Below are 15946 nucleotides of genomic sequence, written 5' to 3'. Positions count from 1 at the left end.
GGCAACTGGCCCTTTGATCAGAGAATCAGGTGACAGCCCATTGCCTACTGTGATCTAATCTGATTTTATCCGAAAAGCCAAAAAGTAATGCACTTTATCTATGGCACATTCTACTGTTTTATGAATAATGATAAATCTTAAACAGGGACCTCGGAAGGTCGATTTACTTCACTATTAGCTTGATGTATTTGTTTAAATCCTATATTTCCATGGATTATGACCATTTTCATTACTGTAAAATGACATAAAATGCCAGAGAAACGTAACACATTTTGAAAATTACAGACATTAAAAGTGCATACTAAAAAAAAAAAAACACTCAAATCAGATGCAAATTTGCTTCACAAATAAACACAAATCAGACATGATGCAAATTATGCAAATTATATTCATTCTGTGACACTCCTGATGTTTCTTTTTCTTACTGGAAATGTATATATGATTAGATGCTGATGTACATGAGTGTCCTAGGTGATTTACTGTAAGTGATTTCTCAGTGTGCACGCTGTGATAAGGATGATGAAGTATTTACCCTGAAGGTATAACAATATACGTGTATATAGTTTCTGTGCTACAGAAGTATGGCATATTTCCCCTATAAAAAAATCTCCCCACCTATAATAATGGTCTAAGCGATAACCATATTTCAGAGAAATACCTAGGATCACCTTCTGCACATTGAAAAACATTGCTGAGGCTGGCACCTTTGCTTATCACACATCACCTAACCAAGGAAACCAATTAAGATTTTACTTGTTGGCTGAAATATCTAGTGGTTTCAGTGTATGGACATTACTTTGCTACAAACTGATGTTCTGTTGTGTTTTTACATGCCACTAATTGGAATCATAAAATAAAATCTGAGCCACTTAAGGCCATATTGGTGCTCTGGGTATCCACTTAATGCATGCTTTGCCTGGGTAAAGGGCATCTCGCTAGCTAATAAGTGTTAAATTGGTGCATCAAATTTTAATAAGCACTTTAATGCAGCATGGCTGGTGTTCTTTGTGATTTCTTTCTTTGCATTATAAATTATGTTATGCTTTATATCAGATTGTAGTGCCTAGAAGTATGGAATGAATTAAGGAAATATAATGCATCAAAGACAGTAAGATGTCAAGTTTCTGAAATCTTTCCTCCAGCAGCATCAACATGCCATGTACTGACTACAGCGTTCAATTTACAATGTTAATGTGTGATTTAAAAGTCCATACGAAATTTTAATTATTACCGCACTACAGATAATAGGATTTCTTGCAATTTATAGTTATTAACTTTTCTGCTGCCTGGTAGTAGAAAGTAATAATACATTTTAATCAAATGTATCTACTTATTGACCAGAACTCCAGATGATATGTACAGTATAAAGAGTGAAATCTCTAATACAGTCTGCCAGGCTTCTGTTAAGTTTACTTTGCGCAACAATGTTGCAGTTCTTGCAAAGCAGTTTAGTAGTGTTGCAAAGAATGTAATAGACTCCAGGGTGATGGGGGGATTCAAATGCGGGTGATGTCCATAGGACTGTGTATACAAATCAGTGTTTTGGGGATTAACATAAGCGCAGCACATGTGCGCACATACTAGCGGGGATTGCTGGAATTGCTCGCAAATGAATCAACTCCCAGATATGTGATGGCTTACTATTGCCTCCAAATTGCCAGATGTAGTACACATCACTGGGGCTGGAGCATTATACAGAGTTAATAAATAACAAAGTAAAAAAGGAGTGCCGCCCCTCATACAGTATCTTCAATATAAGACTCATCTGCTCCATATTTTAGAATGCGTTCACTCCGTCCAACTCCTTCCCTCTGCTTATGCAAATTGATTTTCCTTCATTAATGCAGCCATCTTGCTCCATAAAACAATGTGTCTCAGCTTAAATCAGCACACATGGCAGATCCAAAAATGCATTTGCTCTGTGAAATAGCCATTTTGCTCTTTGTTAATCACCTCTAGTGGGGGTGAATCCAGCACCAGACCAGTGCCCCACCCCCAAACATGTGACATCACATGAGGTTACAGGGCCATTGTCAGAGAAAGTGCAGTGCTACTGGCCCTAGGCTCCATGCACCCTGCTAGCCAGATGCAGGGACCATAGGGCAGTAAAGGTTCTGCCCACAGGGCCCTGCACCCTGGGTGACATCACCACTCGCACAACTCTCCCTACTGTCCTGGGTGCAGCCATCATAGGAGCTCAATAAAGTTCTTGTTTTATGTTTTCTATCATATGTGTTGTAAACATAGTCGTCTTTATAATGGGTGCAAGGTGTGCAGTGCGCATGGGCCCTTGGGCCCAGGGGGGCCCACACTGCACACCCTGCACCCATAGTTAATAATATACTTACCTCTCCACAGATTCTGATGTGCTCCTCCACAGCGCCAGACCGGTGCTGCAGAGCAGCAAAAACTCACTGGGAAAATGGCGGCAGCCATTTTCCCAGTGATCTGCGCATCCGCAGAAAGGATGTCCGCAGGAAAATAGGCACGAGCACCATTTTCCCAGAGACCCGTGCATGCGCAGTAGATTCTGGCATGAAGCCAGAATCTACAGCGCTCAGTGCGCTGACAGAGAGGAGGGGGTCCAAACGGAGGCTGCACACGGGCCCCCTCCTCTCTTAAAATGCCCCTGGTTGTAAATAAATGTTTGCTTCGATTGAAGCATCCCCGTATTTATTAACAAAACTGAGATATACATTTCTATATGCATTTACCTCTAGATTCCTTATTGGAAACTGGTGAATTTTACACAAAATGACAATTCTCCAGATACCTATTAGTCAAGTTATAAAAATACATACAGGGCTTTATTCAGAGGCAGCCGTACGGTCTACGACCGCACGGCCGCCTCGATGTTTGTCTAGTGCGCATGCGCACGAGGGAGCCGGCTCCTTCGTGCGCATGCGTGAGACCCGCTACGACCGACAGCGCCGGTCGTAGCGGGTCTCTTTCCAAAGGGGGAGAGCTGTCGATGTTGATTGAAAGCTCGCCCCGTTTGGAAGGCGGGCCGGGGGGGTGGCAGCCCAAACGGAGGCGTTCCCATGGGAACACCTGCCATTTGGGGGATGCCCCACTGACATCACTAGTGATGTCAGTGGAGAGCTTCCGGCTCTGACAGAGCCAGAAGCTCTCCAGGGCTTACGACAAGTGAGACCCTACCCTAGGGTCTCGTCGTAAGCCCCGATGGTCGCGATGGTCAATGACCATCGCGATCATCACCCTAGCGGTCGTTAGAGCTGTGGGTGTTAACCCACAGCCTAACGACCGAAACAGAGGCGGGCGGTCAGGATGCAAGCGGCCGCCCAGTTTCTGAGCGACCGCTTGCATCCTCCGACCGCCTCTGAATGAGGCCCACAGTGCCTAATATGGACTTATATTATTTTTTGTAAGATAAGCTTTTATATTTAAGCTTTGTGGTTAGAGTAAATGTATACTTTGAGGATGCTCCCTTATTTGTGATATTTCTGAATCAAACTTTTTTGGAAGAAATTGAAAAAAGCATAAGAAAAGTTGATAAATAGGAACTTCTTATGGTTGATCCAAGAATTCCTCTGTTATATATTTACTGTACAGTAGTTAACCTGCTATAAGAATCTAGTTCATGAAAAGGTTGGGCAACATTGCTGCAATCAATAATTCCACAGTAACTTGTGCTTACTAGTTATGAATTACACCATATATATGTTAGAAATCCTTAGAAACAGAATCCAGATCTTCACTTATTAAAAAAACTCCTTTCCCTCTTCAACCTCTTACTGCTTACTGGTACCCTGTGCTGGAGCAGGGCTCTGTGCTGCCCCCTGCTGGCCGTACCGACAAACACATGATGTTATGATGTCATGTTGAGAGAGTGATGCTGCTGAAATCAGGAAGTAGAACACTACTTGGAGCATCTTGAGGTCACTCCTAACAACTCTACAGATTGCAGGGTGCATGCCCTGATCATCTAATTGACTTGTCTCTTCTGTTTTTGGGTACAACTATTTGCATGGGTTGTAGTTTATATACCGGCTGTCAGGATATCAGCATTCAGAATGCCAGCGCCGGAATCCCGACACCAGTCAGAATCCCAGCACCAGCATCCCAATGGTAAGTACTGGGGTTAGAGACTAGGGGGAGGGTTAGGCTGCTGGGGGGATAGGTTTAGGGGGTAGGGTTAGGATACTTACCTGCAGGTGTCAGTATCCTAACCCTGTTGGGATGCCGATGTCGGGCTTCTGACTGCTGGGATCCTGAGCATCCCGTATACAAAATTATAGTATAATTGACAATTGATCCTGTGAATGTATCAATTACTGTTTTTTTCTTTGATCTGTTTTGACTTGTAAACTGTGTCTTTGAGCTGCTGTACTAATAATACTTAACAAGCTTAAAAAATAACATATTTGTTAACAGGTTTAAATTAGCTGGTATATAAACTATTAACACTAATACCTTGAATGGTGTATGATGTACCAAGTAACCCAAATATGCGGAACTACTATTTTGATATACACAGTCCTATAGTAGGTAGCCAATATAAAATCCCCTATTTCATAGATTTATACTCCATATTATTATAACCAATATTTTGCCTAATTGGAACCAGTTATAAAAGATTTACCTTTGTGATGTCATTTTTTTCTCCTTTTTTAACCTTGTGTGGTAATTAGCAATTTTTATATTTATAAATATATTTGCACCATATGTTGTCTTTCTTGTGTGTTCTTCAGTGAGGAACATCTCCATGCACTCACAGAGGGTGTACTATCCCCCACCTTTTTTAAGCTAATGGATTTAACAAAAAAAAAAATCATTTTTAGATCTCTGCATATTACATACAATGCCACTTCTAATCATCAAAGTGTGCCAGCTATAAGAGTTTTTCTTCTTTTGCATTCTGCAAAAATCCCCCTCCTTGTGTACAATGTATACCAAGAACTCTTTGTACACGGCTGGCACTTGATTTATAAATAATTTGGGATATTCCCTATATATCTACAATTTGTTGACTACGTATTGCCATCTCTTCTTTATACTCACATTAAAATTTTCCTTGAGCTTTAGGAACCCTTTATATCCTGTGCGGAATCTTCCCTATTCTCTTTCTCACACACAATACTAACTGCAATATGGTTCTTTTTTTCGTAGATTGGAGTAAATTGTAATGGCCATATGATGCATGAGTTCATATGTCTCTGTGTGAGACAAAGTGGACAGCTGATGCAGCAGTGTACAATGCAGAAACCAATGCTAACCTTTTCACGTGAAGTCATATGTTAATATATAATGACAGCCAAAGAGGAACACTGATACCTCAATTATATCCAGCGCAATAATGGCTGTAAACGGTGTAATTGGAATTTCATAGATAAGTAAAATCTACACTTTAAATTAAATAATCAACTGTGAAACTAACTTTGATACATTCTATATTGTATTGCTTGATGCAATTTTTATCATTGTGGAACATCATAATGAAAATAAAATAATGCTGTATTATATTCAACACACCTTTTGCAAAAAAGTTAATGCATAATGAGTGCATAGAATTGTAGAATTGCACAGTCAACTGTTTCATTACTATTAAAAAGTATTGTAGTAGTACAGTATTGTGTATTAATATACATAGTACAGTACATTAACTTTGGAAATGGGTATTGCAAAAGACAATAGAAAGCCAGGTGGTGGATGTCAAATATAAAAAGCAGCAATGCTATGGAGCAGTAAGGTGGAAAGGAACTGTATAAATAGCACTTGTGTAGCTGAGTGCTTAAATGACCTGCTGATGTGGACTTGCAGTTCCTGTGGAGTGATACTCAGCTATCCTGAGAACAGAAGAGCCATTAACAGTATGCGTCCACAACAAAATGGCACCTATACTGCAGGCTCATATATATATTTGTTTTACTGCTGTTTGTAATTTAGAAAACACACTACAGGAATGTTGCCCAGGATCATTAGAGTAGCGTTAGGCAGTTTACACCACGGATAGTTAGCATCAGTGGCATCACAAGGGGGGTGCAGAGGGTGCGGACCGCACCCAAGTGGCACCCGCTGAGGAGTGACACCAAAGTGCAGACTCCTCCTCAGTGACAGGAGCTGGGTGCTGTACTGTAGCATTATGTGCAGCACTCAGTTCCTGACACAGTGAGTGAGCCGGCACTGCAAAACAAACTGGTCCCCGGGGGCAGCCCGCATCTCCAGCACCCCCGGAGTGACAAAAATGGGGATTCGGGCCGCTAGGCTACTCTCCACGAGAGGCCACGCCCCCACACATGAGACCACACCTCTTTTTCCCACTACAAGGAAGCCCACCCATACCGACACCAGGTGTCAGAACAGGTAGGGATTCCACTGGTTAGCGTAGTACTAACAAGTTAAAGAAAATTTACAGGGGGGGGTTCTCTTTTATTGTGGTTTTTTTTTGCATGCCCACTACTTCAATCACCATGAAAACAGTTTTAGGAATAGTGTGGCAAGGATCACAATAATGTACATTTTTATCACATGAGCGTTTGCAGACAACTGATCAGAATATTACGGTGGTTGCAAATGATCTTGGTAGCGTGAGTACATATAGCCCATTTGAGGCGATCAGAGTTTACAGCTCATAGACATTATTATAAATATTTAAAGTAGAGATGTCTGGGACCGGTTCTCAGAGAACTGACAACAACCAAATTAGGGGTTCCGAGTGAAAACGAGTCAGAGTTCGGAGTTAATTTGGGGTTCCGATTCGAACCGAATCCCAGTTTAGATCTTCACGTGGTTTGCGGTATCCATATTCTGTATATATATATATATATATATATATATATATATATATATACATATATATATATACATACTGTATATATATATATATATATATATATTTACAGTATGTATATCGTGGAAGATAGTGGAAGGAGTCTATATAAGTAATCAATCTGCTACAAGCATGTGGACCACATGCTTGTACCAGATTGATTATTTATATAGTCTCCTTGAGTGCCTTTCACTATCTTCTACGATTTACACACCATTGGGAAGGGCACCTGAGCCGTTTTTGCTGGATCTAATTCAGGAGTGCTGGACAATTACCACTTGTATATATATAGATATAGATATATACAGCATATATATATATATATATATATATATATAGAGACCTAAAAATTATGATGAAATTAGAGATGTGTGGTTCAGTTTTTCCTGAAAACTGAGCACACACGAACTTTGGGGTTCTGAGTCCAATTGAGTCCGGCTCGGATCACTTTTTGGGGTTCTGGGTAGAACCAAGTCACAGCTCAGGTCTGCTGTAAGTTTGGAAACAGGATTTAAAAAACAAATCTCTTTGGATTGCCTGTGATCAGGTCCAAATGCCATGATTTTAGCTGTTTTTATAAATGTTAAGGAAATCCAAAACCGAATCTGAACCAAAACACTTGAAGGTGGTTTTGCCAAAACCAAAACCATAACATTTGAGGGTGGTTTTGCCAATACCAAAACATGGGGGTCTGTGCACATCTCTAGTTGAAATCACCAATTAGCATTAGCAAATTATCTGCAAAAAGCCAATCACAAATGTTTTGCTAGTGCTTGCAAATGGGATACGTTTAATATCCTGACAGCGGGGATTCCAGCGGTCACAATGCCAATGCAGGACTCCCGACACTTAACGGAATACTGGTGCCGAGAATCCCGAAGTTAAGTAGTGGGGTTGGGGTAAGGTTTAGGGATTTGGGTTAGGCACTAGGGGGAAGGTTAGGGTTAGACACTAAGGGAGGAGGGTTATTACTAGGGTTAGGCACTAGGGGGAGGGTTAGGATTAGGCATTAAGGGGGGAAGGTTGGGTTTAGGCATCGCGGAGTGAGGTTTAAGGTTAGGGTGGGGTTAAGGGTTAGGTTATTTATACTTAACTTCAGCCGTTGGCAAGCTAACCTAGTCGGGATGCTGGCATCAGGATTCTGACCGCCGGGATCCCAAATTCCAGCAACCCATACCCAACCCCTTGCAAAGATCAGTAACATCCACTATTTGTACCTGTTCCTGACCATTTGCAAATGAAAAGACTTTCTCTGGTGTGCATGAGTCTGAATGGGATGTAGTCAGCATCCCGGCGTGTGGGATGCCGATGGTCTAAATTCCGGTGCCAGAATTCTGACAGCGTCAGGCAGGGGCGGATTGGGAAATTAAAGAGGCCCTGGAAATATTTCTAAAAGTGGCCCCAGTGGGCGGCGCCAAATCAACTGTAGGTGGAGCCACAAAGTAGGTGGGACTACAACATCAGAAATTAATGGTGGGCGGAGTTACAACATTACAAGGTGGACCATGTCATATTGATGGACATAATATATAAAAAGTTTAGAAAGTATTGTGTTGTATCAGAAGTAGTTAATAAATCACAACAGGAGTGACATTTAATCCTCTGCACTGATTAAATACATTTTATAGCAATTATAGCTACTTCAAGCTATACTCTTAAAAACAAGGAATGTGATTTCCATATATTGCAATACATGTTAAGCTGACCAACTCACGTCAAAGTCTTCCCCTTCTGGTCAGTCCTACACTAAATATAAGCATCATTTTTAACTGAGTTGGGTCTAATGGGGAATACACACTAGACTATATGCTCAATGAGCGATATCGTCTAGTGTGTCCCTGGCAGGGGTGTGCACAATGTCCTTAACGACATTGAGCACACAATACTGAATGATATCATGAATGCACGATATTGTTCAGTGCCGGGCTCCCTCCCTCATCCAGACCATGTAGAACCTAACAATATAGTCAGGTTGTCCTGTATGTTCAGGCGATGAACGACAATGACCAACGACCTGCGGGAACGGTCATTCAAGGGTACACACTGAAGGATATACTGAACAACCGAATGATAACAATATCGTTATTGTTCAGTCATTCAAAATATCGCCCAGTGTGTATGCGGCTTTAGCTGTACACTGCTTTTAAAAGGCAAGTACTCACCAAGCAATAGCAGCTTTTAGACTAATGGTGAATATGCAACAGCAGTTGGAGTGGACTTGCAATATGGTTTGACACAAAGCTGATTTATAATTAAAAGAGGCTAAAAGGTATAATTATGTAGCCGAAGTATTTAATGATTGTAAAGTCTGAAAACTAAGTGAAAGTGAGCTGTGACAACAGTGTGCAAACAAAGACACAAAGGATCTTCCAAACTTCTCATATACATTATTAATGCAGTCTAACTAATTTAAGATATACTCTATTAAAAACAGGGAATGTTAGTTCCACATATTGCAATACATGTTATTGTTAAGATGACCAACTCACACCAAAGTTGTTCCCTTCTGGCCAGTCCTATACTAAATAAAAATATAATTCGATATGAATTTTAATAAGATTATTGCTATGTATTTTAACTGTGTAAGTACTCCAAGCAAACCAGATAATGTATACGTATGGAATCAACTAACACTAGTTTATAGGGACCATTATGCACAGAGCAAATGAAGCATTACACTGGTAGGCGTAGAAAACACATTTAGGCAGAGTCAGCACACCAATGGTAAGGAAGTGATAATGCTGAATCCAGATGTAGCTAGTACCAAGGGCTAGCACTAAAGTGATAGTACTTGATTCTGTAAAATCTTTGCTAAAGCATGAAGAATGGTCATCATAAGATATATCATTATTTTGGTGGTACTATTAAATGTGAATTTTAGACCAATTTAAAATTAAACAAATTTTGAAATCTCCCTCGCAGAAAACAAGAAACATTCACACTGCCTTTGTTTACATCTAATAAAAATTTAGGACACTTTCCCAGTTTACCTCCTCTTGGGGGCAGTGATGGCTTTCATAGCTAGCTAATTACAGTTATATATAAAAGTTTGTGCTTTTCTCTAACATCAAGTATTCAACATTTATAACATATTAACCAAAAATACTATCTTACTGTTTTTCAGATTAACCCTTATAACCGAAAAGTATGCCACATATTAGGAAATAAGCAAAAGACTACTTTTAATGTCATATCAAATCAACAGTAACTCTCCACTTGTGTTTGTGGTGGTGTAAAAAATGTAGTGGAGCCTGCGTGGGTGCAGGTGTAGTCTGGAACTTACCTTGCTCCACATGGTCTTACCTTCAGTCTGTTGATATGTTCAGACAGTGCTGGATGTCAACTCTCTCTCTCTCTCTCTCTCTCGCTTTCTCTCTGGAAAGAGACAGATGTTAGGGCCAAGCAACTACAAGATGTTTAGACATAGACATCATGGAAGAGTCCGCCAAATAATTAGGTGGGTTGGGTTATCGTCATCCTTGGCGCCAGCGCCTCAGATACCCTTCAGTCACCTATGTGCGCTCACACGCAGAGGTGAACATTGCTAGTAGCACCCACCTGACAACCCAACAGACCTACAGGAAACGCCCTCAGTCTGTCCTAGCAACCACTTGCTTCAGACAGACTCTGCCTAGAAGGAGAGATGAACTGGGGAACACAGACTGTCCGCCCTAACACCCACGTGTGTCAGACAGACCGGGCCTACAAAACAAACACAACACACAGGGATGACACTCACCAGCATCACACTTGTCACATTGATGGATGAGTTTTGGTATCTCAGCACCTGGATGGAATGAACACAGCAGGAGCCCGCCCTCAAACCTACCTGCACTACCCCTATCTATAGGATAGTATTCCCATCCACATTAGCCTAACAACACACAGGCCCTAAGACTGACCCCTTAGTGTGTAATACAACTACAGGTTATGTGTGTGTAATATCCTTAACTAAGCACCCTACGCTAACAATGCAAAACACAACACGTAATACAATGAATTAAATAAATACAGGTACTATAAACATAAAACAAACCGTGACCTCACTGTAGAAGAACCAGTGACGTGATGACAGGGGTATGATCCAAGGAAACAAGTGAGTGCTGCTCTTAGTGAACATTGTATGCACAGAGGCCACCTCCTATCAGGGATTGGCAGACAGGACAAACATGCACACTCATATATACACACACACACACAGGCCTGATGGTATCCGTGCCACCATACGTTCAGTCACAGGATACTTTAGTATTAAGAACCTATGGGCACAACCTAACTGCATTAAAATTATAGTAAACCTAATGGCCAAACCACATCTATACCATACTGGAAGGAAAATGTGGGCTGATCCTTTGGCGAGTAATCAAGATTGTTTTGGTGTGGAAACTGGTCAGCTCCTTCACAACCTTATGAGGGTGGACCTTGTGGGCACTGGCCAAGTGCCCTAAATTTTTTAAAACAGCAGGTTAAAGTTTGTTATTGATGTTGACTGCAGGTAGTAATGAATGATCAGGGTGGTCTAGGGGTAAGCAGAAGGTTTTGTCTGTTAACACTATTGAAGATATAATTCCTTGCGTAGCAGTGGACTTTGCAATGATAGGTTATTGATGATTCTTTCTGTATCCATTTGTTGCAGAATGTCTTTTTCTACAGACATTAGAAGAAATGCTTCTAAATGCTCTGCACTAAGCGTACTCCTCAGTCTGGTCTTGATAAATTTCAGTGTGGAAAAACTTCTTTCACACACCACTTGAGTTGTTGACAGTTTTAGGAGGTATTTGTAGGCTAGACCTATGGTTGGGTATGCTCCAGAGAACAAGCTGTAACGCTCCAGCGTCATGTAAACACACACAGCACAGTTGTTACATCATTTACACACAGATTTCTTCTCATTGTAAGCTACTTCACAATTTTCCATCAGTATGATGTCAGAATCCTCCACATTTTCCTCAAGGCTGTTCAATGTATATTCTTCAGGTAGAGATCTTTTCAGCCTTTCCCAGTAATTTGCCAAACTCGCCAGCTCTGATTGAAATTGTTCTTTTGTTATTTGCTGATCAAACTTCACAAGGACTTCACTCAACTTTTGAAGTGCATCACGAGGCAATGAGGACTTTAGCTCTACAAACTGTACAGGAGACAAACAGGTCAGATCCCTATACAATGCCACATTCTTCTCAAATCTTGCCTTTAGGCTTTCTATGGTTGTATCCAATATTTAGTTATGCACACCTACCTCAAAATCTTTAAATGAATCAGCAATTGGGTCTTCAGATGAAGTTTCTCCAGGCATGCTTTTTCTCTTCCATAATCTCTTTGGTGGAAAGAACGACTGGCCTGCGTTGCTCAAGTTCCCCAGTTGCCCAGTTGATAAAATCAGAGACTGTAATTTTTATCTCTTCAATGTCATGTCTTTTCTAGCTGGTCCACAGTGCCCATTACCATCTGATGTGCTTTAAGGAGATCAATTCCAACAGTTTGAAGATATTTAGATAATGGCGTTGTCAATTTAAAGATGCGTAGATAAACAAATCCTGTAATTATGGTTTCATATTGAAGAAGTGCTTCTTTGTAATTTCGAGCTTTTGCTCTTAAATCTGAATTGTTGTTTTCAGATTCTTCAATGGCACTGAGTGAGAGAATTACATCGACATACATGGAACTTCTTGGGTTCTCAAATGATCCAAATATTTTGCTCACTGCTGCATCCTTAGACCACCAACGTGTTTCTCCAATGGTTTGCAGCCTGCGATGTCGTCCAGCGTCGGTCTGTCCACTTGTCTGATCCCATATATCCATTCTTTTATAAGATTCCTTAAAAAAAACAGCAATCCCATTTAAAAGAGAAAAGAGTGATGTTGCAGCAATTGGTGAACGAGTTGCATCACTAATTACAAGATTTAATATATGGCTATAACACCACACATGCACTTGTCCTGGTGATTCATTGGTAAGCCACGTAGAAAAGCCATTGTATATCCCTTGCATATTTGCAGCTCCATCTATTGCATTACCAATGCAGTGACTTATATCCAAGCCATTTGCCTCCAGTACTCCCTTCAAAAGTTCAAGGAACCCTCTCCCTGTGGAATCTGTACAATTGACAACTGCCAGCAGTCTTTCCTGGATGCCTTTCAGTTTGTCTACATACCGAACTATAATGGAACATTGGTCCCTTGCTGATATATCTTGCGTTGTGTCCAACTGTACAGAATACATACCAGCTTCCCTTACTTCATCTGCAACAGTCCTCTTAATTAAGCCAGCAATCACCTGGATGACATTGTTTGCCATTGTTTTTGATATGAATGTTAATAAACTTCCACGCCCTTTACTTCCCGATCTGTGTGCCTGCTGACTTTTCTTGACTATTTTGTCCAAATGTCTCTTCAACACTGGATCATATTTGCTAAGTAGAATAAGCAATTCAAGGAAATTCCCATGGTCTAATAGTGAATCATCTAATGCATATGCAGCTTCAGATTTGCTTCCTCTGTAGCTCAAACCTCGTTTTCCAATCAGTTTGATAACTTCAACAACCCTTTCCATTACCTATATGTTACATTTAATCTCCTCTCTTCTTTTCTGATGTTGCTCTGAAAACAGCAATTCTCCAATGTCTTTGTTCTTCAAAGTTTGCATATGAGCCTCCGCACAAGTAGTGTGATGTTTGCTGGTCTCATGTTCATTGATGCGTTGGTAAGTATGCATCCAGTCTTTTATTCCATCTATAAACACACTATTTTCATTGGACTTGCTATATGCCAAGCATACTATGCAGTATAATGCATTTGATGACTTGCTGTAGGATATCCAAGAACGTTTAGAACCATTTTTCCGTAGAAATACCTTTTTTCCAGCAAAAGGGAGACAGTTGTCATTCATTGGTTGTATTGGATGTGATTGAAAAAGAAAGCCCTCTCATTTTCTTTTGGCCTTTCAAAAATATTTGCAACTTCATTTCCATTCTGGTTATCCAATGTTCCCTCGGATAACTCAGTTTCTGTCCTCTGAGTTGTGAGTTCCACATCAGAGGAAGAGCTCTCCGATTCCTCTTTTCTTTCTTCTATCAATGTGTAGGTTGCAGTAGGCCATTCTGCACTTGCAGTTTCTTCTCGTCTTCGTTCTTTTGATGCCTGTGTTATTTCTGAAGGTCCAGCCAAACTGCAGCTGTAATCCTCTTCTCTTTCATCTCTTGGTGCCGTTTGCTGTGCCATTGAAGGTCCACTAGAAGCACTGACCTTAAAAAGGTCAGTCAACTTGGTGCACTTTTCTGCTTCCGAGGCCAGCAGCTGCTTTTTCTTCTCACGTATTTTCTGTGCACCACCTTTCAAATTTCTTTTTCGCTCCATCTGTAAAGTTGAATACAAATGTGCCTTTGTTAGCTGCGGAGGCGCTCTTACCTTGGAATGATGGTGTATAGTATTTAACTTGCACAACAATAAAAAGTCATGTCAGTCAGTCCATGTCCGGTCCAGGCTGTAGTGATATGTGGAGTGTTTTGCCAGCATGTCCACTCTTATGCAGTCAAAAATCATTTTCCATGTCTTGTCATGAAGATCAAATGTACTTTACTTTTTAGTGCTGTGTATTTCTCACTGTTCTTGGATACTTCCAAATGTTCAAAATAACTCCTTTGCTGCTTTCAGAAACTTTGCAATGTATTCGAATCCCCAAAAACAAAAATGGTATATAGTGAAACACCACCAAGTACATTCAAAATAATATTTAATAAATGCACTTACAGAAACAAATATCAAGAAAAGCATGTAACAAACCTGACCGTGACAGCATACATAAATCCATCCAAGTGTGATCCATACCAGGTTATAAATGTAAGGAAACATATCTGCTAGAAGAAAGTGGCAATCCAAGGATCCTTTCATATCCTGCTCCAGATGGTCAAAAAGCTTGGTCAGGACTACAGTTGTACGTTCACACCCGCTTATGACTTTGGGTTATGTATCCATCTTTTATGAAAGTAGATTATGTGATTGATTTTTATACTTTTAATACCTGGCCAGTGGTTTGGCATGGACCATTTTTATAGTATTGTAAGGTTGTAGCTCCTGTGTGTTAATTCTTGTATATACTCCTGTGCTGTGTCATATACTGACTTTGCTTGGTCTTCATTCGTGTATGCTTGCTTACAAATCTTAACAAAAGCTGTAACCTCACATTGGAACACACACACACACACACGTGTATGTAAAAAATTGTAGCAGACAAGGACATTTTTATTGTTGGTATTGAAGACATCCCACAATATCACAATTATGCACCCACACATACATACACAATGCAGTCATTTGATTTTCGTTAAATAGAAGTCAATTTAATTTAAGCTAAATATTGTAGTAATTAAATAACTGGAACAATGTTGACAGATTATGCTGTTTTAATCCTACCTTTTCTTCAGGTTTGTTACCTTTTCCCTGCCTCCTGTAAAGTTGTGGCCCAGTTTTCAGAATTTGTGAAATGGAATTGTAATAAAACACATTATCAAACCTTGAATGATTTTGAGTAATTAATAATTATAATAACTATTGTTATGAAGTTTAATTTCATTTATAGGGTACCACAAAGTGTCAGCAACAAAAAGGGTCTAAACCAAACATTTTGTCTAATTACAGATTAATAGAGGTAGTGTTCCTTCTAGCACCCTGCATGTAATCAGTGAGAAAGGCATATTTTAATTTTTTAAGGGCAACATTTGGGACTTAATATGTCACTATTGCTAGTGTAGCTGTAGCAATACATTACGCCTAAAATTTGGACCTTCAAAAATAAAATATGCTCTCCTCACTGATTACAGGGTGCTAGAATGAACACTAAGTACATTACATAATTACAGCTTAAATACAAAGTATAAGTGCATTTTTACTATGATAACAATGAGGTATTTAGCAATAACTGGAACAAGGGGAGTGCAACATACTCTAGTTTAAATGGGTTTGCAGCGGTACAAAGAGCACCTCCCTATTTGTCCAGATAAACTACCCCTTTTGTCATCCCAATCCTCCATCACATAACGCTACAATTAGGGAATATCTATTCATAGATATGCAGCTGCTTGCCAAGGCCCACAGAATTGGCGCTGTGGAGAAAGTTTGCGATTGGAGAGGATGGGGAGGAATAGCGTTGAGTAACATAAAT

General features: G+C 40.2%; 1 pseudogene; it reads right to left on the bottom strand.

The window, feature by feature from the left end:
• Positions 1-13342: 13342 nt before the first annotated feature.
• On the bottom strand, positions 13343-14142 carry LOC148481877 (uncharacterized; annotated as a pseudogene).
• Positions 14143-15946: the final 1804 nt, after the last annotated feature.

Source organism: Taudactylus pleione, unplaced genomic scaffold, assembly GCF_031769625.1.
Source record: "Taudactylus pleione unplaced genomic scaffold, aTauple2 ptg000556l, whole genome shotgun sequence".
Taxonomy (NCBI): Eukaryota; Metazoa; Chordata; class Amphibia; order Anura; family Myobatrachidae; genus Taudactylus; species Taudactylus pleione.
The sequence above is the reverse complement of the archived record's forward strand: the minus strand, read 5'-3'. Positions and strand labels throughout refer to the sequence as shown.